Below are 23,296 nucleotides of genomic sequence, written 5' to 3'. Positions count from 1 at the left end.
GCTGCCCCGGGGGAGGGTTTAGCAGACCAGAAGAATGGGGGCGTTGGAGGTGACGGGGCACCGGCGGTCTGTGAGGCGGTCACGGGGCGCGCGACCCAGGGGCTGAACCTGACAGCTGCGTGGCCTGGAGAGCGTGTCATGACCGATGGACCTATGAAACGGGAGAACACGCCCACGTCACAGGAAGAGAAGAACCCGGAAAGAGTAAAGCACGAGGCAGCGCAGACAAGTCAGCTGTCCACCGCTGACCCCAGAGACGAGGGGCGCGCGAGCCCGACGTTACCAAACTGACCCCCGAGACGAGAGGCGCGCGAGGCCAACGCCGCCACGCAGCGCTCCGCCACGTTCCTACAGACGCGCGACTGACGCGGGTACGTGCGAGGCTGTCAGGGGGAGAGGGGAGAGGGGGGGGGGGGGGGGCGGGCGAGGAAGCATGGCGCTGGAGCCAACAGCGAGAGTCTTCAAATCTAGTCTTCCATCCAGGGTTAAGAGTCCCGGGTCGGGGTGAGCCCCAGGCCCTGGATCCGAGCCCTGCTTTGGTATAATAACCATGCTTTAAATGAGAAAAAAAATAAGTGAAGGTACTTTATGTCCTTTAAAATACCTCCCTAGTGTCTGGATTCACACCCTCTTTCACTTGCTTTTTTCACTCACACACACACACACTCACAAACATGCGTAAACAAGCAGGCCAACACCCAGACACGAGCAGACAGACACTCATTCAAAAGACTTTGGTGGGATAAAGGCCATTTTACACCCCTTATCTCCCACAGCTTTCTTCATTGCTGCTATTGCTGCTGTCAGCGGGATGCCTGGATTCCAGTGTGCACACATACACACCATGGTGTGAATGTGATTGACAGCACAGGGCCTGAATGGACCCTGCTCTGTCAAACACAGCGTGTGGGGGGAACACCGGACATTATGCGAATGAGCCCTGCCGAATAGTTTAGAGGTGGCTCCGCTTGGGTTACAGAGGTGCTTTGGCTGTCAGACAGCCTCGTTCGTGCTAGTGAGCACTAGCAAACATAAACGTCCTTAGATGAGTACCGGTACTCTCCTTGGCAGCAGAGAAGTGCCAGTACTCAAAGCGATAAAAATGAGAAGTGCCGGTACTCAGTACCGGTGAGTACCGGCCCATTTAAAGCACTGATAATAACTGAAATAAGAGCTTCACTCTGAGATGCAGTGACCCCCCCCCCCCAGAGACAGCCACATGTTTAAAATAGACACTAAACGTGCAATGAGCTCAGAGTTAAATGTTTAGTCAAAGCTGTGCAGTCGCCCCTCTGGGCCGGGCCTTGATGAAGCTTAAGGGTCCCCATTGCTCCCTGAACCCCCTCCTCTGTAATGGGGCTCCCAGTGACCCTCTCTGCGCCTCCGTTACTTGAGGAGGAGTGACCTCATCCAGATATTCAACATGGGTCTCTCCCTTCGTCTCCTCTGTCGTGTACAAGGTCTCGCAAAAGTGACCAAATATGTGCGCCTTTTAGATGTCCGACACTGTAACACCTCCCGTATCCCCTCTAATTTCCACAATGTATTCCTTTTCCCTCTTAACCCTCAACTGCCATGCGAAGTGGGTGCGCACCTTTTTTTTCTTTTTTTTTTTTCGAAAGTGAAAAATTAATGGGAAAGTTTGAGCTTTTTAAAATTTGCTTTTATTGCTAAAAGACATAACAATATTGTTGACTATCATATCAATTTGTCTATTCTGTTGTCTCTTCTGTTCCTATTGCATCTTCTCTTTTTTTTTAAGTGTCTGAGTATTTATTTAATATATTTGTCTGTTTATTGGCATTTGAAATAATACTTACAATTTCACTGCCATGAACAATCATACAACCATTTGTGACTGAGTTTTACCCCAACAGTGTTCAAACAATACCAGTATTTGACTCATCAGCATTTGCAGTGACCAATTAAACATATCATGTGGCAGCACATCATTTGATTATATTAGTAGTGACGCTTATCAAACTGTGTGTCAGTGGAAGCCAGACCTAGCAGGTATTGGCATAGAGGTTCCCATATATCCCTGGGCCTTGACGTAGCCAGTAGCTCCTCTACATATAATACAAGATTTTCATTACAATAAATCATATCGTTTACCCAACACTTAGTCGTAGGAGCCAATGCACTTTCCCAGTGCAGCGCAACTCGGTGCTTGGCCAATAACAGCGCAGCGCGCACAAAATTTCCCATTGCACCCTTTACGTGAGGTACATGGCATAGCAAACATACTGACGGAACGCACTGCAATACAATCCCAGTCATTTCCTGTAGGTATTGCAATACCCCTTCCCAGAACAACATCTCTCGTCTGCACCCAGACACCAGATGTAAGAAGTCAGCTTCCGGCTTTCCTCATCTTTTACAGTTATTAGTTTCTCTAAGGCCACATCTGTGTAGTTTAACAGGCGTGTGGTAGACTTGGTGAATGTATTTGAAATGTTTGATGCGCAAGTTACCTTTGGGTGTGAGGGCACCGGTCAGCTTGCAAATATGGTCCCATTATGTTTCTGGTAGTGGTGGAGTTAAACTGCTATTCCCTCGGGTAAGACTCTTATCAGATCCAAGATCTATCCCATTGTACACCTCTGTCTAGAGTTTTGTTACTAGTTTACGAATAGTAGGTGCAACCAGTAGCGTTTGCAGCGCCGGCAGCACCGGGGGTTCAGATCGGTACGTCGCATAGTGGGCATTGATTGCTTGCCGCAGCCTATGAATGGTAAAATTAAACAACGGTGAGGGATTGGTTATGTAACTCAGGTCTTCTGTCATAAGGAAGTGCCCATCTGGGTATATGTCTTGCATAGTCATCATGCCCTAGTGGTGGTCGCACCCTCCCAGTAGATTGTCATTTAGTCTGTCAACACATGGGATGTGGTTTCCTTCCCAACCAGGTCTTCTAGAATGTCTGCCGGCATTTGCCATGTTCTGGGTAGGTGAGAGGGGGGTGACCCAGTGTGCCACACAACTGATCAGGGCATGATCAGACAGCAATCAAGCCAGATGGGTCACCTCCACGTTAGGAAGGCCTCCATCCCTGACACCAAGACCCTGTCCAACCTGCTGTGTGTGTTATGGGCAGGTATACAATTTCTGCGTTGGGTGCCTATCTCTCCCTATGTCCATTATTCCCAAGTCCTCCATTACCTCCCGATGCCTCTTGGTCATCTGCGGCTTATTTCCCTGTCTAGGAGGGTGCCTGTCCAAGTTAGGATCCAACACTCAATTTAAATCCCCCATCCAGAGAAGAGGAGCGTCCAGGTCCGGGGCCAGTATGTTTTGTATAGACTGATAAAAGCCCGGATCGCCTATGTTTGGGGCATAGATATTTAGGATAGTGATATCCCGTCTGTCAAGTATCGCCCTGAGTAGGACATAGCGGCTGTTCACGTCGGCTTTCATGTACTGCAAGACAAACGGCGTCCCAAGAGCCACCCATATCAATACACCTCTCGCATAAGTAAAATAGGATGAGTGAAATATCTGGCCTCTTCATTTTTTTTTTGTCAACTTATTGGCTCCCGCATCATCCAGGTGGGTTTCTTGCCAGCAGGCCACTCAGACGTGGTGTCGCTTAAGAATTATATCATGTGCTGCTCCATTCGTTGCACTGCGTCCATCAGTATGCCTGAACTCAGAATAATAAAATACACCTTTTAGTGAAGTTTATTTTAATTTTCTGTGTTTGCAAATAACACTTTTAGAAAATAGGTATTTGCTTTTCTAACCATTCAAACCTGCCTCTGCTAGGATGTGTATTCCTATGTCTGGTTTCATGAAGTGACAGGGCTGGGGAATTCCAGGAGACAGGCTGAGTCACCCAGTGGTGAATAGAGAGATCTGCATCTTGAGGGAGGAGTGCACCTGTACTCTGAATAGGGCTGTGCCTGCCTTCCACAATGCTGGCTCCACCCCTGGGGAGCGGCTGATGTCTCTGCCCTGCACACTGAAAGAAGTGAAGGAGTCCTGTCAACAAAGTGCTTCGTTTGTTAGTAGTTGTTATATGCAGCACATGTGGAATGTGGGTGGAGTGCACAGCTGGGGACTGGGACAACACCAAGCTAGATATCGCTATGGCAATGGAGGTTAAATTCCTTAGTTGAGATGTAAGGGGATTGGGTACAAAATTGTACCCAATCCCCTTACATCTCAACTAAGGAACTTAACCTCCATTGCCATAGCAATATCTATCTTGGTGTTGTTCCAGTCATCAGCTGTGCACTCCATCCACATTCCACATGTGCTGCATATAACAACTACTAAAAAACAAACCAAACTGTGCCATGCTCCCTCCACCCCCAAAGGACCAGTAACGTGCAACAGCGCTATCGTCAATGCCCTCCCCATGCTTGTTCCAGGATGTGCGCAGCTTCCCTCGCAGCCCAACAGGGGCCACTGAACTTCCCAAATTAACCAGCCTCACAACCTAGCCCGCCCATCACAATACCTACAAAATGCCCGTCAAGGGAAGTGTAGTCCAGCGGGGGTCCCCAATAAGGTTGCAGTACTCTCAATGTTACATTTGGATTGTCGTTACCCTCTTGCCACTCCAGGCACCCCCCCCCCAGTAGTAAATGTGTGGCCCACATGCACTTCATTCTTTAATTATTATAAATGTCAGAGCAGCCAACAGTAGTTCAGTTCCTGTGTGAATGTCCCCTTTTCCATGGAGCTTCCGTCGCTGGAACTGCTTTCAGGATGGTTTCAAGGACTATGTACATCATCGGGTTCAGTGTTTCCGGAGTATCCTCTGTGTCAGGCCCAGATTCAGTGTTCGGTGAGGAGGAGGCACCCAGCTTGATGGTTTTCAATGCATGGTGCCGTCCTCGCCCATCGTAATTCTCTATTCATCTTGTGGGTTCCCGTCCGTCTCTCTTGCAGCCCAGAGGATACAGTCGCTATCTTGATAGATCAATATTTTGGCGATTATTACCTGGGAGGGAGTCCGGGGGGAAGTACTGGGGGAAGAGGGGGCGGGGGGGGGCGAAGGCACCATGGCTCTGTGTTCTCTGTCCACTGCAAAGAGTTCGGATAAGCCTCACGGACGCAACTGGGTGCATATCCATTGCTCCAGGAATTGCTTCTCCCTGTCCTCCTCAACTTGCTCAGGGAACCCTAGGACTCTTATGTTGCTGTGCCTTGCGCGCCTCTCCGCAACTTTGGCCCGGCACTCAAGGGCCTTTGTGACTGGACGTCTGGGCCACGTGCTGCTTAAATGCTGCCACCTCTCCTTTTAAGTCCACTATATCTCCCTCCGCCGTGGACACTTTATCTGCTACATTACGTAAATCGGCTCTCAATATGTTCACATCAATAGACACGGTCTCATTTTGTCTTTTCAGGAGATTCCTGGAACCCTGGATGGCCGCCAGGAGCTCCACACATGAGGGTTTGCAAGTTGCGCCATCTTCCCCCTCATTGCCAGTGCCGGTTTGTCTTGTAATTCTTTACGGGGGTGTCGAGGGGTAGTATACTGTGTGATTGTGTTGGCCCTAGCAAAGCAGGCCGTTTTGTCCTTGTCCATCGTGTGCACACCAGGTGCCCCCGTGCTCTAGACCCGGGTTGCGTCAACCACCTCAGTTCATCAGCCACCAAAGGCTTCTGCGGGCACTGTAGTCACTGTATTATCCTCTCTGGAGTGTGGTGGGGAGGACAAAGAAACAAGAAGAGGAGGCAGCTCTGTCTGACACCCTCCCAGGCCGACCTAAATGGCCTGCAGCAGTAGGACCAGGCCACATGCAGCTCGACAGCAAACCCTTTGTGTCAAATGTGTTGTAATTGCCTGTGATATTGTGCAGCATCCCATGCACCGCATAGCACCCTCAAGGAGAATTCGGTCTCCAGCACCCCAGGAGATTTCCCCCTTGGCCTTGCTAGGCAGCAATCAAGGCCCCACCTCTCCGCCCACAGTCCAGGGGGCCACAGGGGTCCAACGACAACTGTTCCTTGACTCCAGCAAGGTCAAGAATGTGCAACTGCACAATCTGCAGCCACCGCTGAAAAGGGAAATCGCCCTCGAGCTACAGGGAGAGCGATGTTTGGGACAAAACCGTCTGACTCACAAGCTCAAGAATTTGGGGACAAAATAGGATCCCTCAGATGCATGGACTGCCTTATTGACATCGCGCAAGATACTGAATCCCTTTGTGGGTTGGATCGATCACCACAAAAGAAAGGTCTTTATCAAAAAGGACATAGCCTTGAGAAAGTCGTGGGACGATTTCCCTTTGTAAGCAATGAAATACTTGGCTGTCTGAAACAAGACCAAAAGAATAAAAAAAATAATAATACTTGAAATAACTTGTGTATAATTTGTGCTTACATCGTGCACTTAACAAATTGTTGCTACACCTATGACTGTGTGCTGAGGATTTCTTTGTCTATTCAGTTTTTGTATTTCACCCACAACTTGAACACCGAAAGACGTAATCTAAGATTAGCAGAAAGAGCCTGGAGATCCTCTCCATCCTTAGAACTTCTAAAACGCTTAAGATCAACGAGGAACACATACAACAGAAGTAAGTAAGGCAAGTGAAAGCTAATTTCTTTAGAGCACAGTTTGACCAAGCCAGAAATGCAGTCAAAAACTATTTGAAATAGTCAAGCAGCAGTCACGCCGGAACCAGCACCCTCCCAGACTGTGAAGAACTGGCTGCCTTGTTCATGGAAAATACCACAAAGATAGAGAATGAGCTACAACTAGTGAATGAACTACTACCGGTTTCCTCACTCAGTTTTTCACTCACCACCCAGTATACTGAAGGTAGTGATCCATCCAGGCACCCTTCCAAAAACAATGCCTCGTGCCACACCTTCTCCACAATCAACGAAAGTGACATTTACAAAATCCTTTCATTATTAAACCCATCTAATCACTTCACTGACCCTCTACCTCCATCTATATTCAAAGAGATCAAAACCTTCATTCTACCGATGGTCTAAGATAGTAAATGCCTCGCTACATCAAAACACTATCCATGATTGCCTAGAAGCAGGACACCCCAACTTAAAAAAAAACAACTCGCTGACTGCTCTGATCCTAATAACTTTCAGCCTATCTCCAACATCCCTACTCTTGCCAATCTCTTAGAAAAATGTGTATAGATCCAACTCTGCAACCACATAGACAACTTTTAACTCCTTGACCAACACCAATCAGTTTTCCGTCAAGGTCAGAGCACTGAATCTGCACTTACTTATTTTGTGGATGACATAGTAATGCTGGACCTAAATGAATCATCCCCCATGATACTGCTCAACTTTATGGCTGCCTTTGACAGTTAATCACGATAGACTACTGAAACTATTGGAACAAAGGATGGGCTTATTAGGGGTCGTATTGCAATGGTTTTCTTGATTCCACTAAAACAGATCTCAGAGAGTCCAAATGAATCCATCTCTGTCTAAGCCCTATACGTTCAATCTTGGCTTTCCACAAGGATCTGCTCTCTCACCCATTCTCTTCAATCTATTCCTGGAAACACTGGCAAATCACTTACAATCCGCTACCATCCAGTATAATATGTACACTGATGACATTCTGCTGTATCTCAAAATCACCTTCCCAGACATTATATTCCTCAATTCCACCTTGCAAAATACACATCACTGGCCCACGGATAACCATCTCAAACTCACTACTACCAAAACGTAATTCTTTCTCATCTCACCGCCGAATAACATCCCCAAGATTGATCTTTGATTGAAACCTCTTGCAGCCCTCACTTGCTCTCTTCACATCATACACTCTGCTAGATCCTTGGTGTGAGAAGTTGGCCTGGTAGGGGATGTTTCCAATTCTGGAACCACCTACTACCTGACCAAACAATCCCTTATGGTGTCTGGTTGTAAGTCAACCTTATTAGACAAGCTATCCTAGGGGTAGCATGGACTAAGCAGCCTAAAGGCTTAACTTAAGAGGTCGTGTTAAGCGAGCTGTTTTACCACATACAATCCTGTAATACCAAATGAAAGGATACCACACAAGTATATATTATAAAAATATATGTGTTTATTACTAAAAACAATCCCCAGTATTCTTTATGAATAAAAGGGCACAAGCGTTAAATCAAAAGCACTGTTTAAACATACAAGTTGCACAATTATGGATGAGGGCGGGGGGCCACTCAAACCATATACTAAACAAGTGGTATAAGAGAGGCCACTCGAACAGTGGTTAGGCCTAGGGCCTAGGGAATCGCTGGGAGCAGTCAGGACAAGCAATGCTGAAGTCGGGAATGGCCCTCGGGATTCGGGAGATGTGCGGAAAGCGCACGCATGCACCAATGTTAACCAATGGTGCGTAAAAGTCAAATAGTTAAAGTTTAAGGACACTTCCGCTGAACCTAGAGGAACAAAACTTAACACACAGACCCTAGAGGTGTGCACCAGTGTGGGAACACCGGCGGAGCAAAGTTACCTCACCCACAGGAAGTGGGTGCACAGGGTCGAAGTGGCGTCGGGTTTTGACACGCAGGCTCTTGGTGCTTGGAGCTGAAAGGGCTGCAGGCAGGGTGAAGACGAAGTGTCCGGTGGAGTCCAAGGGTGGACTCAAGTTTGTAGAGTACCTGAAAGCAGAGGGGACAGAGTCTGGGTCACTCAGCAGTGACCAGGGTGGAACCAGGACGGAACCAGGCAATGTCGGGCGCAATCAGGTGGTCGTCGAGGAGCTTCTCTCCGCTGTCACGTGGGCTCTGGGGCATCTGCGACGTCCAGGAGCAGGTCACGATCTGTCCCACGCAGGCTCTCACCGTCGGTGCAGTCGGCTTCAGGTTTGGAGCAAACAAGCCTTGGTAAGAGCAATCCACGCAGGATCGGAAGATTGCTTCTCACTCGGACCAGGAAGGTCAGAGTCGGGGCTCCTTTTCAGGGGAGCTGGTGTGGATCTGGAGCAACCAGATTCACGAGTCTTCTTTGGTAGTTCGTCGGCACAGGGACCACAAGCCAGCTGGCAATGACCGGGCCAACGCGTTGAGCCAAATCGTGCCAAAGGGCCCCACGCAGCACTCGTCGAGTGTGGAGGGCTGAACTTCGGCTCAGGAGTAGCTCAGGGTGGGGGCTTCTCAAACCCCGGTGTACAGCTTCGAGGGTCACTCGTGGGCTGCACGGTCAGCGTCTCGTGGTCACTTCAAGATGGCGTGCCCCACGCTTCCGGTCGCCTCCACGGGTCTCAGCTTTGCATGGACTGTGGATCGGGCTGTTAGAAGCTGGGCAGGCTTGATCTCGTCGATCCCAGTCGCTCGAGTTCCGGCGGGAACTGCAACTAAGTAGACGTCGAGGGCTGGATGGTGCCTGCTGCTGCAGGGTGGTCACTCCTTGACCACAAGGGAGATTCTTCGGGCTTCCACGTTGAGATGGAGGGCGAAGGGTCCAGAATATCGTTTCAAATGTTTCTTCCAGGAAATCTGATGTGCATTGGCACTGCTCCCACTCTTATTCGAATCTGGTGGGCGTGATTACCTGCTAGGTCCCCTCCTATGGGTGGGACCCAGGAAGTGGGTGGATACACCCCCTTCCTTTGATCCAGGCCGCCCTGGCACGAGGGCTGGAGTGCCCCAGAACCGGTTTGGCCGGATTATGCAAGGGGCAGCCTTGTGCGCCCCAGGCAGTGTCTGGTTTCTTTCAAACCTCCCTGCTACAATACACTATCTCCTGTCTGGAGGGCGGTGACACCCTCCTGTGACAGGAAACCCTTTGTCCAGGACCCCCTTGACTGGGTTTCGGTCAGCTCCAGGGGTCCAGACATTTGTCTGTGGCAGAGGCATCCATTTTGTGGATCTTAAGGCCTTTGGAGAAATCAACCGCATTAAAGTGAAGTAACATGTCTTACCCCTCTAGAGGGGTGGAATGCCATCCCCGTCGCCAGAACTGGCGAGGGGATGGTATTCCAAAGCGTATGACACCTTACACGACATGTTTTGATAAAGCCAAACCAGAGTTGCTAAATAACCGCGAGGATTATAAGGCACTTAATAGTATATGGTATGGCATTATCCTGAAACAGCTTAGGGATTTGTTCCCGACGGCTGCAGACAGGCTCAGCTCATGCTAGAGCTCCATCTCACATAAAAACCATGCACCCAGCCTCCAGGATTGGTGAGGCCTGTCTATAGGAGTGGCTCACAGGTTTACATGTGTCCAGATATAGGTTTAGACATAGGTATACTATATCTAAGCAAGGGGTGTGTACACCACCTTACCCCAGCTGAGTGATCAGCCAGTTGTGTCAATTTAAGAGCCAGCCAGGGGTGGCAAAAGATATGCTGCAGCCCCTGGTAGGCCTTAGTGGCTCCTGTGCCCTGTGCACCTATAGTGCATTCTACAGGGGCTGACAAGGAGTCCATTTCCAATTTGTGGTATGTACCTAGGGTACATGGAATCCATTTTACAGAGAGAGCAGATGGCCTGGGGCCCTGATTAGCAGGGAACCAGGTCAACTAAGTCAAAAACCAGCTAAACACAGGCAAAAAAATCCGGGGTAACCATAGTCAGGTAGTCACCTTCCTACATAACCCCCCCCCAAACAAAAGGAGATAAGGCTATCCTTGGCCAGGTAAGCCTATATTGCCTGAGTGGCCATATAAGGAAGTACCTGCACTAGCATGGGTACCCCCTGTCTCATGGTCCACTAAGCAGTCCCTCACCCTTTGGGTATTAGAGGGTCTCCACCATAGGGAATCACTACCTTGGGTGTGTTTATGCAAAGTTAAAGGCTGGTTTGGATATGGAGTTTTGAAGTGAGGCTCTACTAAGTTAGGGCTTGGCTTCCTCCAATTATCTTCCACCATGTGTGCCTTTCTTTCTTTAACTGAGTTGCACTGTGCTCTCAGGGTCAACCTCTGGCTACCTAAAGCTGGAGGCTGGGTCCCTCTGTTTGGCTTGCTGGAGGGACAGTTCAGGTTTGGGCCCTTTGGGTCCCAGGTTTGGCTGTGCCCAACAGAATCCATCTGTGGGAGGTCCCTAACTGTTTTTAAGGGGGCTCCCTTAGGAGTTTTTAAAGTTTTCACCTTACTAGGGCTACTAGTTTTGGTGCACCTAATCTTTTGATGGGGGTGCTTTATTTGACAGGGGGCCCTCTGGGTCTCACTGTCCTTCTTGTCCTCTGCAGCCCTGGGCTGGCTAAGGCAAGGTAGAGAGGGGCAGGTTACCTGCTCCAGACTGGGTCCCACCTGAGAAGGGTCCACTGACATCAGAGGTTCTGTCAGGCTAGGCCCAACCACCTCTGGGGCAGCTCCTTCATCAGGGGTAAGATCAGTTCCCTGAGGAGGCTGATCCTGTCCTAAAGTCTGGTGAGGGGGAGATTTCTCTTCCTCCTCCATGCTCTCAGTTTGTGTGGAGTTATCCATCATTTCAGGTTTCACAACACACATGTCAGTTTGAGTTTGGGCTGTGGCCATCACAGCCCCACCACCCTTTTCAGGAGGAGACTCAGTTTGGGTTTCTGCTGTTATCATAACAGCTTTGCTATTCTGTTCAGGAAGAGCTTTTACTAAAGATGGGGCAGAGAGTTTCTCAGCCCTACCAACCTTTTCAGGAAGGACATCTTGGATTGGGGCTGTAGCCAGTACAGCCTCACTAACCTTTCCATGGGAATTCACCATTCTAGAATGGGTTTCCTGTTCAACCTCAGCCCAGGCTGAGATTTCTAAATCATTCCCCAGTAGACAGTCTACAGGCAAGTTTGGGGACACTGCCACTCTCTTTGGGCCAGTGACACCTCCCCAGCTGAGACTTACTACTGCCATGGGATGATTTGTTTGGATGCCATCAATGTTTATTACCTGGTATGTGGCACCAGGTAAAAGTTGCTTAGAGGGGACTATGCCATCAGCCACCATGGTGATGCTAGCCCCTGTGTCTCTAAAAGCTTCAACTCTTAAACCATTGATGATGGGTTCTTGTCTATACTTGCTCAAAGTATTTGGGCAAGCAGAGAAGTTGGCAAACCCCATGCCAGCCTCATAAACAAGATCATTGGGTGATGGGGACCTGGATAGGCCAGGGTCCACCTGATTTCCAAAAGTAAACCCACCCAGATTCCTGGGTGTGCTTCCACTTCCTGGGGGATTACTGCTGACAGTAACAGGAGGTGTTGAAGCTGGCTTTGGAGGTATATTTTCTTTATTGTTATTCTTGGGACAACAGCTGTCTGTTTTGTAATGCCCCACCTGTTTACAGGGATAACAATAGGGCTTTTTCTCAGTTGAAGAAGTGTCTTGGGACCCACCCCCATCCTTGGAGTTTTGGGGCCCTGGGGATGTCTTTTCTTTACTTTTATCCCCACCCTTATCTTGAGGCTTGGTAGACTCCTTCTTCTGGTTACTGTCCTGATTCTTAGGCCTAATCCTGGTTCTGACCCATTTGTCTGCCTTCTTTCCCAATTCTTGGGGAGAGGTCAGATCAGAGTCTACCAGGTGCTGGTGTAAGAGCTGGTTCTGACAATTACTTAGGATCTGCTCCCTCATAATCAAATTATACAATCCTGTAAAGTCATGTACTTTGCTGCCATGTAGCCAACCCTCCAGAGCCTTAGTAGCACAATCTACAAAATCAGTCCAATCCTGAGTCTGTGTCTTCTGGGTATCTCTGAACTTCAACCTGTACTGTTCAGTGGTTAAGCCAAACCCATCTATCAGAACACTCTTCAGGACTTTGTAATTGTTTGCATCCTCATGTCTAACAGTGAGGAGCTTGTCTCTCCCTTTCTCTGAAAAGGAGTACCATAAGATTGCTGCCCACTGTTCCTCAGGAACCTGCTGTACCATGCAGGCTCTCTCAAGAGCAGTCATCCATTTGTGGATGTCATCCCCTTCTTTGAAGGGGGGCACAATCTTTGTCAGGTTTCTACTATCATAGGACCTGGGTTTCTCTTTAGGAATATTGCTGCCACCAGTGGCATCTAAGCCACACAATTTTTTCTCTCTTGCCAAGGCAAGTTTAGCTTGGGCCATGCTAAGTTTAGCTTGAGCCAAGGCTACCTCCTCCCTCTCTATTTGGAGTTGGACAGCCCTCATTCTGGCCCTATGCTCAGCTTTCTGAGAAGCACTCATGCCTCTCTCTGATTCTCTGGAGGCACTAGAAATATGAGAGTCCCCTGAGGGAGATCTCACTCTTCTGTTGCCTGGGAGAATCACATGTTGGGTTCTGGGGAGGTGCTGGCCCTCTCCATTCCCCAGTAGGTCCAAGTTGGCCTGGCTAAGCCTACCAACTGGAACCTGGCTACCCTGATCCTGTACTTCTAAGTCCTCAACCTCTGAGTCCTCATCCAAGTCATCATCATCCTCCTCTTCAGGGGGATCAACTACAGGGGGGTTCCCTCCAGTTCCTGTATCTAGGGAAGCTGCTTTTGCCTTCTCTAAGTCATCCTGTTCTAGGATTTCTACCAGGATTAGGCAGGTGGGGCTTCTGCCCCTTTTTAACCCTCTTGCTTTGCACAAGGCAATCAAGTCTCTGCGGGTTAATTTGTCATATCCAAAAGTTGCCTGGGTAGGGTCAACTGTCACAGGAGTAGACCCTGAGGCTTTTCCTGTGTCAGACATGGTTACTAGTGAGGTGTAAGTGGTGCACTTACCTACACTAAGTGTTTTCCTACTGGACCTTCCTAGTGAGTTGTAGTCAGGGGTGTGCTACTCCCTTCAACCTACAACTACTAAGTTCAGTAGAACTTAATATGCTAAGCTTTTGATTTTATATGTACCTAGAGGTACTTGATGTGATCTTTCAATTTGATATAAAGATTGCAATGGTAAAACAACAGCAAGCTCAAATCCGCACCGCTGCTCACCAATGTGAGAAGTTGGCCTGGTAGGGGATGTTTCCAATTCTGGAACCACCTACTACCTGACCAAACAATCCCTTATGGTGTCTGGTTGTAAGTCAACCTTATTAGACAAGCTATCCTAGGGGTAGCATGGACTAAGCAGCCTAAAGGCTTAACTTAAGAGGTCGTGTTAAGCGAGCTGTTTTACCACATACAATCCTGTAATACCAAATGAAAGGACACCACACAAGTATATATTATAAAAATATATGTGTTTATTACTAAAAACAATCCCCAGTATTCTTTATGAATAAAAGGGCACAAGCGTTAAATCAAAAGCACTGTTTAAACATACAAGTTGCACAATTATGGATGAGGGCGGGGGGCCACTCAAACCATATACTAAACAAGTGGTATAAGAGAGGCCACTCGAACAGTGGTTAGGCCTAGGGCCTAGGGAATCGCTGGGAGCAGTCAGGACAAGCAATGCTGAAGTCGGGAATGGCCCTCGGGATTCGGGAGATGTGCGGAAAGCGCACGCATGCACCAATGTTAACCAATGGTGCGTAAAAGTCAAATAGTTAAAGTTTAAGGACACTTCCGCTGAACCTAGAGGAACAAAACTTAACACACAGACCCTAGAGGTGTGCACCAGTGTGGGAACACCGGCGGAGCAAAGTTACCTCACCCACAGGAAGTGGGTGCACAGGGTCGAAGTGGCGTCGGGTTTTGACACGCAGGCTCTTGGTGCTTGGAGCTGAAAGGGCTGCAGGCAGGGTGAAGACGAAGTGTCCGGTGGAGTCCAAGGGTGGACTCAAGTTTGTAGAGTACCTGAAAGCAGAGGGGACAGAGTCTGGGTCACTCAGCAGTGACCAGGGTGGAACCAGGACGGAACCAGGCAATGTCGGGCGCAATCAGGTGGTCGTCGAGGAGCTTCTCTCCGCTGTCACGTGGGCTCTGGGGCATCTGCGACGTCCAGGAGCAGGTCACGATCTGTCCCACGCAGGCTCTCACCGTCGGTGCAGTCGGCTTCAGGTTTGGAGCAAACAAGCCTTGGTAAGAGCAATCCACGCAGGATCGGAAGATTGCTTCTCACTCGGACCAGGAAGGTCAGAGTCGGGGCTCCTTTTCAGGGGAGCTGGTGTGGATCTGGAGCAACCAGATTCACGAGTCTTCTTTGGTAGTTCGTCGGCACAGGGACCACAAGCCAGCTGGCAAGTGACCGGGCCAACGCGTTGAGCCAAATCGTGCCAAAGGGCCCCACGCAGCACTCGTCGAGTGTGGAGGGCTGAACTTCGGCTCAGGAGTAGCTCAGGGTGGGGGCTTCTCAAACCCCGGTGTACAGCTTCGAGGGTCACTCGTGGGCTGCACGGTCAGCGTCTCGTGGTCACTTCAAGATGGCGTGCCCCACGCTTCCGGTCGCCTCCACGGGTCTCAGCTTTGCATGGACTGTGGATCGGGCTGTTAGAAGCTGGGCAGGCTTGATCTCGTCGATCCCAGTCGCTCGAGTTCCGGCGGGAACTGCAACTAAGTAGACGTCGAGGGCTGGATGGTGCCTGCTGCTGCAGGGTGGTCACTCCTTGACCACAAGGGAGATTCTTCGGGCTTCCACGTTGAGATGGAGGGCGAAGGGTCCAGAATATCGTTTCAAATGTTTCTTCCAGGAAATCTGATGTGCATTGGCACTGCTCCCACTCTTATTCGAATCTGGTGGGCGTGATTACCTGCTAGGTCCCCTCCTATGGGTGGGACCCAGGAAGTGGGTGGATACACCCCCTTCCTTTGATCCAGGCCGCCCTGGCACGAGGGCTGGAGTGCCCCAGAACCGGTTTGGCCGGATTATGCAAGGGGCAGCCTTGTGCGCCCCAGGCAGTGTCTGGTTTCTTTCAAACCTCCCTGCTACAATACACTATCTCCTGTCTGGAGGGCGGTGACACCCTCCTGTGACAGGAAACCCTTTGTCCAGGACCCCCTTGACTGGGTTTCGGTCAGCTCCAGGGGTCCAGACATTTGTCTGTGGCAGAGGCATCCATTTTGTGGATCTTAAGGCCTTTGGAGAAATCAACCGCATTAAAGTGAAGTAACATGTCTTACCCCTCTAGAGGGGTGGAATGCCATCCCCGTCGCCAGAACTGGCGAGGGGATGGTATTCCAAAGCGTATGACACCTTACACGACATGTTTTGATAAAGCCAAACCAGAGTTGCTAAATAACCGCGAGGATTATAAGGCACTTAATAGTATATGGTATGGCATTATCCTGAAACAGCTTAGGGATTTGTTCCCGACGGCTGCAGACAGGCTCAGCTCATGCTAGAGCTCCATCTCACATAAAAACCATGCACCCAGCCTCCAGGATTGGTGAGGCCTGTCTATAGGAGTGGCTCACAGGTTTACATGTGTCCAGATATAGGTTTAGACATAGGTATACTATATCTAAGCAAGGGGTGTGTACACCACCTTACCCCAGCTGAGTGATCAGCCAGTTGTGTCAATTTAAGAGCCAGCCAGGGGTGGCAAAAGATATGCTGCAGCCCCTGGTAGGCCTTAGTGGCTCCTGTGCCCTGTGCACCTATAGTGCATTCTACAGGGGCTGACAAGGAGTCCATTTCCAATTTGTGGTATGTACCTAGGGTACATGGAATCCATTTTACAGAGAGAGCAGATGGCCTGGGGCCCTGATTAGCAGGGAACCAGGTCAACTAAGTCAAAAACCAGCTAAACACAGGCAAAAAAATCCGGGGTAACCATAGTCAGGTAGCCACCTTCCTACACTTGGGTATTAGACAAACATCTGAATATGCAGGATCACATTACAGCAGTCACCAAAGGAGCAAATTAGGAGCTGAGCATTCTGCGGAAACTTAAACACTACCTTCCACATGAAGACCTAAAACAAGCGATTGTAGAAGTAGACCTCAGCAAGGCCTACCAGTGCTAGGGGTTTGCCCTTCTCTGCACACAAGTCCTCAGACCAGCAAATAGAAGTTAGCACGGAAACTGAAACGTCAAGAAAACAATGTATTAAACCTCATGAGGTGTAACTACATTCGCATAACACCCTTCGGCAGTGTGGATCAAGTAGCACAAGGAGTAGAAGAACCATGGGTCTTTTATAACCACACAGGAGCTCAAAAGGAGGCGGTACGAGTTCACATATGAAGAGTTTCATACATAGGTGGTCATATAGAGAATGCACAGTCAACAAAGAAGGAGGGCCGATAAGTTGCTGATCTCGGTTAAAACAGCCTATTAACAGACTATAGCAGGTGCATGGGCAGCTACAGACAGAGCATGTGCAAAGTAGCAAGGGCTAAGTATAGCCAGTTCTTGAGCAAAGCACAAGGGCAAGCAACAGCGAAGAAGGAAAGAGCACATGGTGAGCACATGCTCAGACAAGGTGGCTGCCGGAAACAAGATGGCGTCAGCTCAATGCTACTAAATGACGGGTTGAAGTGCACACCTTTAACTTGCTGTTTTCAAACTTGAATCATTTCAAATTGTGTGCATCCCGGAAAAGTGGTCCGCCCATCGGCTAACAGCGATCTCTGCCAAATTTCCTCAGACGTCCCTTTTAGGATTAGCTGAAGACATCTATAATCTAAGAGAGTCTAAGTATACATCATGTACATCGATCTGCATCATTTCATCAACTTCTTTGTCTAGTACACGTTGGGCATTCATTTGTTTAACATCACATCTGGCAGGTGTACAAGCATTGATACAGATGGAGCAAAGAATTGGACCACATTGTATACATAAACAGCATGTCAATAGAATTTCAAGCAATATATACAAACTGTTAACAGTTTCCTGCCCCGGGTGACAAACAATGTCCATAGCCAACCGGTTAAAGTTCATGTTCCAGTATCGGGGTGAATCTCAGCAGCAATCTTATGTAGTTTAGAGATCGCATCAGAAACTGAAGGGGCATGATCTGGAATGTACACGCAGCAACTACTCCAGATGAAGCGACATGCACCACCTCGATCAGCCAGGACTACGTCCAAGACCATACGGTGTTGGAGCGCCACAATCCTCGCAATCTGTAGTTCCTCTGTGATGTTTCCAAGTGCCATAGCTGTCTGGTTGGTCACAGCCTCTACGACCCACGTCAAACGTGTGATTTTCCTACAGTTCAGGGCAGCACCAACAAAGAACAGCCTCAAATTAAAATCAACATATTGCTGTAGTGTGGTGTCAGTCTGATCCACCTCGTCGTGATTTGCTGTCCTCTTAAATCTGTTTTTGGAAATGTCATTAAACAGTTTTGAGTCCTTGTGATATGATGCAGGAGCCAAAAATACAGGTGGCAATAAAAAGGACAGATAGCAATCTCCAGACGATCCAGCAGGTAGATGGTAGTATCCCTTATTTCCAAATATAAAATAGTTATTATGTGAAGACGTGAAGCTACTATTATTATTACCAACAATGTTCAGAACTAAAGTACATTAACTTTTCCCCACTGGAATTTTCCCAACACTACTCCCACATAAATCTGCTCAGGCTCTAGTTACAGCTATAACAAATGGTCCATTACCCTAAGCAGTTCGAGTATTTGGGTAAACATAATGTGTTGAAGCATTTCCTCGTCTGTACTCCTCCATCTCCTATTTAGTACCTTAAGCTTGCGGATCACCTTATTCATCAGGATAACATGCTTTATTAAGATAATATTTTAACCTCCCTACACCCATATCAGTAATATTAGTCACTTCATAAGCCAATAAAAGTGCAAACCAGGCTTGACAAGAACTGTTATGAGAAAATGGAAGAGGAATAAAAGGTGTTCCTCCCTTTTTCTGATGAGCTGGCATCATTCCATACACCGAGCAGTTAGTAATGTTCGTGGCATTGTGCGTGTGGTGCAACATCTGGATGAACGTGCTGTTCAGATAGCACTGTCTATGCTTCTGCTCATTGTAAGGGAGAGTGAAATAGTGGTGTTCAATGGATGCTGAAGTAGAGGCAGTCAGCATTCGTCGAGCATGAAGCACTTCCTCTACAATCCAAGTTATCACTGCCATAGTGAATGAACCCAACAATACACATAATCCTCTTGTCGCAAATCCTCACAGCGGTTGATGTCTTCTCCATAGGCATATTCATCTTGTTGTTGAAATAACAAAACAGTTGGAGCTCTAATGTCTTGATCAGTCGTTGGTTTCTTCACTGAGGGTTAAGATGAGTGTCACTACGCAAAAGACCCCCCCCCTCTTCAGCGCAGTTTCTCACTAACCCAGGACGGTTGCTCAACCAGTCGTTTTCAACAATGAAGTTTCTTTCCGGGGCCGCAGTTGATATTGAGATGCACCAGGAATTGTATGGTCCAGGAAGACTTCCTCAGGGTCTTCAGGTGATATGGCTTGGCCTTTCTCTGTGTCCAGGATATCTTGATGGTCGATTAGGGCAGCAGGTTCCACCAGGGTAGACGGCACCTTCTTGCAGTGGGTAGAATGCACCCAGTTCCTCCTGTTGGCTACTCGGACTGCAGTTCTCGTCGCTAGGAGGACTTGCTCTGGGCCGCGTCACCTAGGTTCCAAACTGCTCGATCTCTGGAAGGACCGGATCATCACATGATCGCTGGGCCGTAGTTTGTCGGCCTCACCTTTCGACCTGTCAGCAGGAAGAGCTTCTCGAACCTGTTGATGAATAGAAATCACACTGTCAGTCAACTGTGACAGGTAGTCACTCATCAAGACACAAGGTACATCATGTATGGGGCTTAGCTTAGGAATCCCCCAAATATTCATAGGCCTTCCAAATACCACCTCCATATTGTGTAAGACCAGTTCGTGAATGTGGCACTGATCTAATGGACAACATTGTCAAGGGTAGTGCGTCACGCCATTTCAAGCGTGTGGAAGCCTGGATCTTAGCTAGCTTAAGCTTGAGAAGCCTTGTACCGTTCCACTAGCCCTGCTGATTGTGGGTGGAAGGCAGTATGAAACTTCTGCTTAATCCCTAATCCTTTCAGGACATACTCAACAATTTGCCCAATAAAATGAGGTCCGTTGTCACTTCACAAAAGTTTGCAAACACCAAATCTGGGAAAGTATTCCTTTAGAAGTACCTTGGCTGTAGTAAGAGCTGTATTATCTTTCGTAGGGTACGCCTCTATCCACTTACTGAAGGCACATGCCACTACTAGAACATATTTTAGATTGTTGGAACATTCAAGCTGGATGTAATCCTTTTCAAAACTTCAAGAGAAGCAGTTGGTGTGGCAAACCCTCCTGTAGGAGTTTGTGTCCCTTTTCCAGGATTGTACTGGAGACTATTCAAGCAGGACTGCACTATCTTTTTAGCTGTGCCGGCAATTTCTGGATGCTCACAAACTTGTGTAAGCAACTTCGTTATCGAGGAGGCTCCAACATGTGCCGGCCCATGTGCCATATGAATCATAGGCTGTGGGCAGTTTCCACTTGGTCATTTCTTTATTTCTCCAACAGCCCTCATCATCCAATGTTCCCTCCTTAGACCATTGCCCATGTTCCCTCCTTAGACCATTGCCATGTTCTGCTGCATGTCTAGCATTTCCTGCCTGGCATCATGCTAACCTTCAGCCTGTGACTTCACTACGTACATAGATGTGGTGCTTCGCTGCATTGCAGTCTCACGGGCTGTGTGATCTGTGAAGGCATTACCTTGTCCGATTTTATCAGTCACTTTCTTGTGTACGCTACGCTTAACAATCGCTATTTTCTTCGGGTATGTCAAGGCAGTCAGAAGATTTTGTACCAATTCTCCATGCATTATTTGCATCCCATGGGATGTAAGAAACCCTCTTTCCTTCCAGAGCAACCCAAAAACGTGAGCCACTCTAGAAGCATAGCGGCTATCCATATAGATGTTCACAGATAAGTCAGTACTAAGTTCACACGCTCTTGTCAGTGCTATTAGCTCAGCTGCCTGAGCTGACTTCTGTGGGATACGAGCTGTCCCAACTACCGTCAGAAGTGTTGTGATTGCATATGCAGCTGATGTTGTGCCATCTGCTAATTTCAAACAGGACCCATCAACCCACAGTTCCCCATAAACATTTGAGAGGGGCGTATCTTGCAAGTCGACACGACCCTTTGTCTGTTCCTCAGTAAGAAATATACAATCATGAGGCTCTTGTGACTGAGTTGCTGGGTATGGCAACAGAGTGGCTGGATTCAGGGTTGAACATCTTTGCAGAGTGATGTGAGGAGCCAAAAGTGTCAATTCATATCCTGTCAACCTAGCACTAGTTAAATGCTGTGTTTTGGTTTGGTTCAGAAGGGCATCAACTGCATGGGATACTAACACAAACAGTCTATGTGACAAGACTATCCCTTCACTCTGACGTATGGTCACAGCTGCTGCTGCAACAGAACGGAAACACCCAGGCAATGCATGAGCAACTGGATTGAGAACAGCTGAAAAATATGCACAAGGACGCTGCTTGTCACAGTGTGTCTGTACTAAAACTGAAAGTGGACAACCATCTCTCTCGTGTACATAGAGTGTAAAAGCCTTAGTGTAATCTGGAGTGCCTAATACTGGTGCAGAACAAAGAGCTTGACGCAACTGGTGGAAAGCTTTCTGGCATTCAGTCGTCCATGGAAGGGGCATTGAAGTGTCTTTAGTCAGAAGAGTCAAAAGAGGTTTAACAATGTGTGAGAAACTTGGAATCCATTGCCTACAAAAAGAAGTAATACCAATGAATGCACGAACATCTGTCTTTTCAATGCTTGGCTGTAAATACTAGGACTCTCTGTATACCCTTGAGGAATTCTACAGTATCTAAAGGTCTGAGGAAGACGTGGTCCGTGAACTTTTGCTGGCCTTTAGGCGACTAGCCATTCCTGGCAACATGTTTGCAACAAATTTATCGACAAACCGATGCCTGCCCATACCATCTGTCAATGACTGGCCCCTAAAGTCGTGGAATGCCTCCTCAAGATGTGTAAAGAAGTCAGAGACCGATTCATCTGCCTTTTGCTTACAGGATGCTAACACAGTCCAATCTATCTTTTTAGGAGGCATGAGAGATTTCAATGTAACTAATATATCCTTTGAAGGTCTAAAAGTTCTTGTTGTGGTTTCTGTGCGGGTTCCCTTTCTGCATCTATCCTCTCTAGTGCCTTCCAAACATCCCCAAAAGTTGGATGATCATCAACTTTACGAATAGACCTTCACATATCAGAGGGTAGATAATAAGCCCAAAAAACATATCAATATCAGATAAAGTCATGGTACAAGACCGAATGGCTCCGTCAACTTCTTCATAGAAAGCGGCCGGATTTTTCCGTGGGTCAGGCAAAGCAGCTTTAAGAGCCATGACATCTGCTCTACTCCAAGGAGTATAGACCCAATAATAAATAAAATAACCCTTCGCATCAGTGGAATCTTTATTATCATCTGTTCTCGTACTCCAGGAGGGACATACAAAGGTGCGGCTTCCCGCATGGGTTTCCCATGAGCTACAATATTCTTATCTGTCCCTTGAGTGTCATCCTGTGGCACGGTGGTCTGAATTGTTTGTTCAGCTGCAGCAGCTGCCTTTTTCTCCTCTCAAACGGAATGCATCAGTTTGTGGTTTAACCACATGTCTAATTAAGTCAGCCACCTGGGAAGGGACAAAAAGACCGTCACGCAATTTTTTATAGTCATCTGCGATATCAACAGGCTCTAATTCTGTGAAATGCTTTCTAAACGGTTCAATTACTTCTGTGGTAAACATCTCTACAAAATATAACTGCTCTCTATCCAGCCATTGTTGTACATCGGCTATTAGATCTTAAGCAGGAGTGTTACCAAGGGCTGCTTTGCCAGCAACAGATCTAAGAGTGGCTGCACAATCAGCAGTCAGAAAAGAGCGAGTTTGACTTTGAGCATCTGATCCTGACTGATCCTGATCTGAAGGAAAAATATCAGCATCAGAATCAACCTTAGGGGCAGAGGGAAAAGTATATGGAAGCGGGCAACGATCTAACAAAATGGAATCGTCCTGTGGTCTATTAAATAGAGGGTAAAGGGGGCGCCGGACAGGGTATTGGCCATTTACCTGTAAACGACGCTCCCTATCCTCTCTCTCTTTTATCTCCTTCATTTCTCTATTTTTCAGCTCCAGCGCTTTCGCATGGATATTTTTGCGTTGTTCCTTTTCTACCAAAGCTTGCTCTCTTCTCACTCGTTCACACACTTCTTTCTCCCACATTCGTACACAGTCAAATATATCTTGTCTACTTTTGTGCTTAAACATAGATTGTTCCACATACTGAATTTTTCTAAGATCAAATGACCCATTTATAGGCCATCGCAACTCAGGATCATTACTAGTATATTTATTCCATAGTGTGCTGTAGGTTATAGAAGGAGTACCATTTTTAATATACATGTCCCTATTTGGTGTACCCTTGGGGGGAGGGGAGACAGCTGATTCCGTTCTAGTTCCATATTGGTACCTACAAGAAAGCAACACATTCTACGAAGTGTGCTAGGAACAGGCATGCCAAGAATATTGCAGCATATACAATATTATTTGCCAAGT

General features: G+C 47.9%; 1 protein-coding gene across 1 annotated transcript in view; it reads left to right on the top strand.

Annotated features, from left to right (window-relative positions):
- Positions 1–292: 292 nt before the first annotated feature.
- The window catches only part of LOC144806000 (uncharacterized), a 47,012-nt gene continuing 24,008 nt past the window's right edge, over positions 293–23,296 (top strand). The window contains exon 1 of the mRNA XM_078672459.1: positions 293–371. The gene's annotated coding sequence lies outside the window, so the exon portion shown is untranslated. The remainder of the gene's footprint in view (positions 372–23,296) is intronic.

The sequence above is a fragment of the Lissotriton helveticus genome, assembly GCF_964261635.1.
Source record: "Lissotriton helveticus chromosome 1_1 unlocalized genomic scaffold, aLisHel1.1 SUPER_1_unloc_39, whole genome shotgun sequence".
NCBI lineage: Eukaryota > Metazoa > Chordata > Amphibia > Caudata > Salamandridae > Lissotriton > Lissotriton helveticus.
This window is presented reverse-complemented; position numbering and strand designations above follow the sequence as displayed.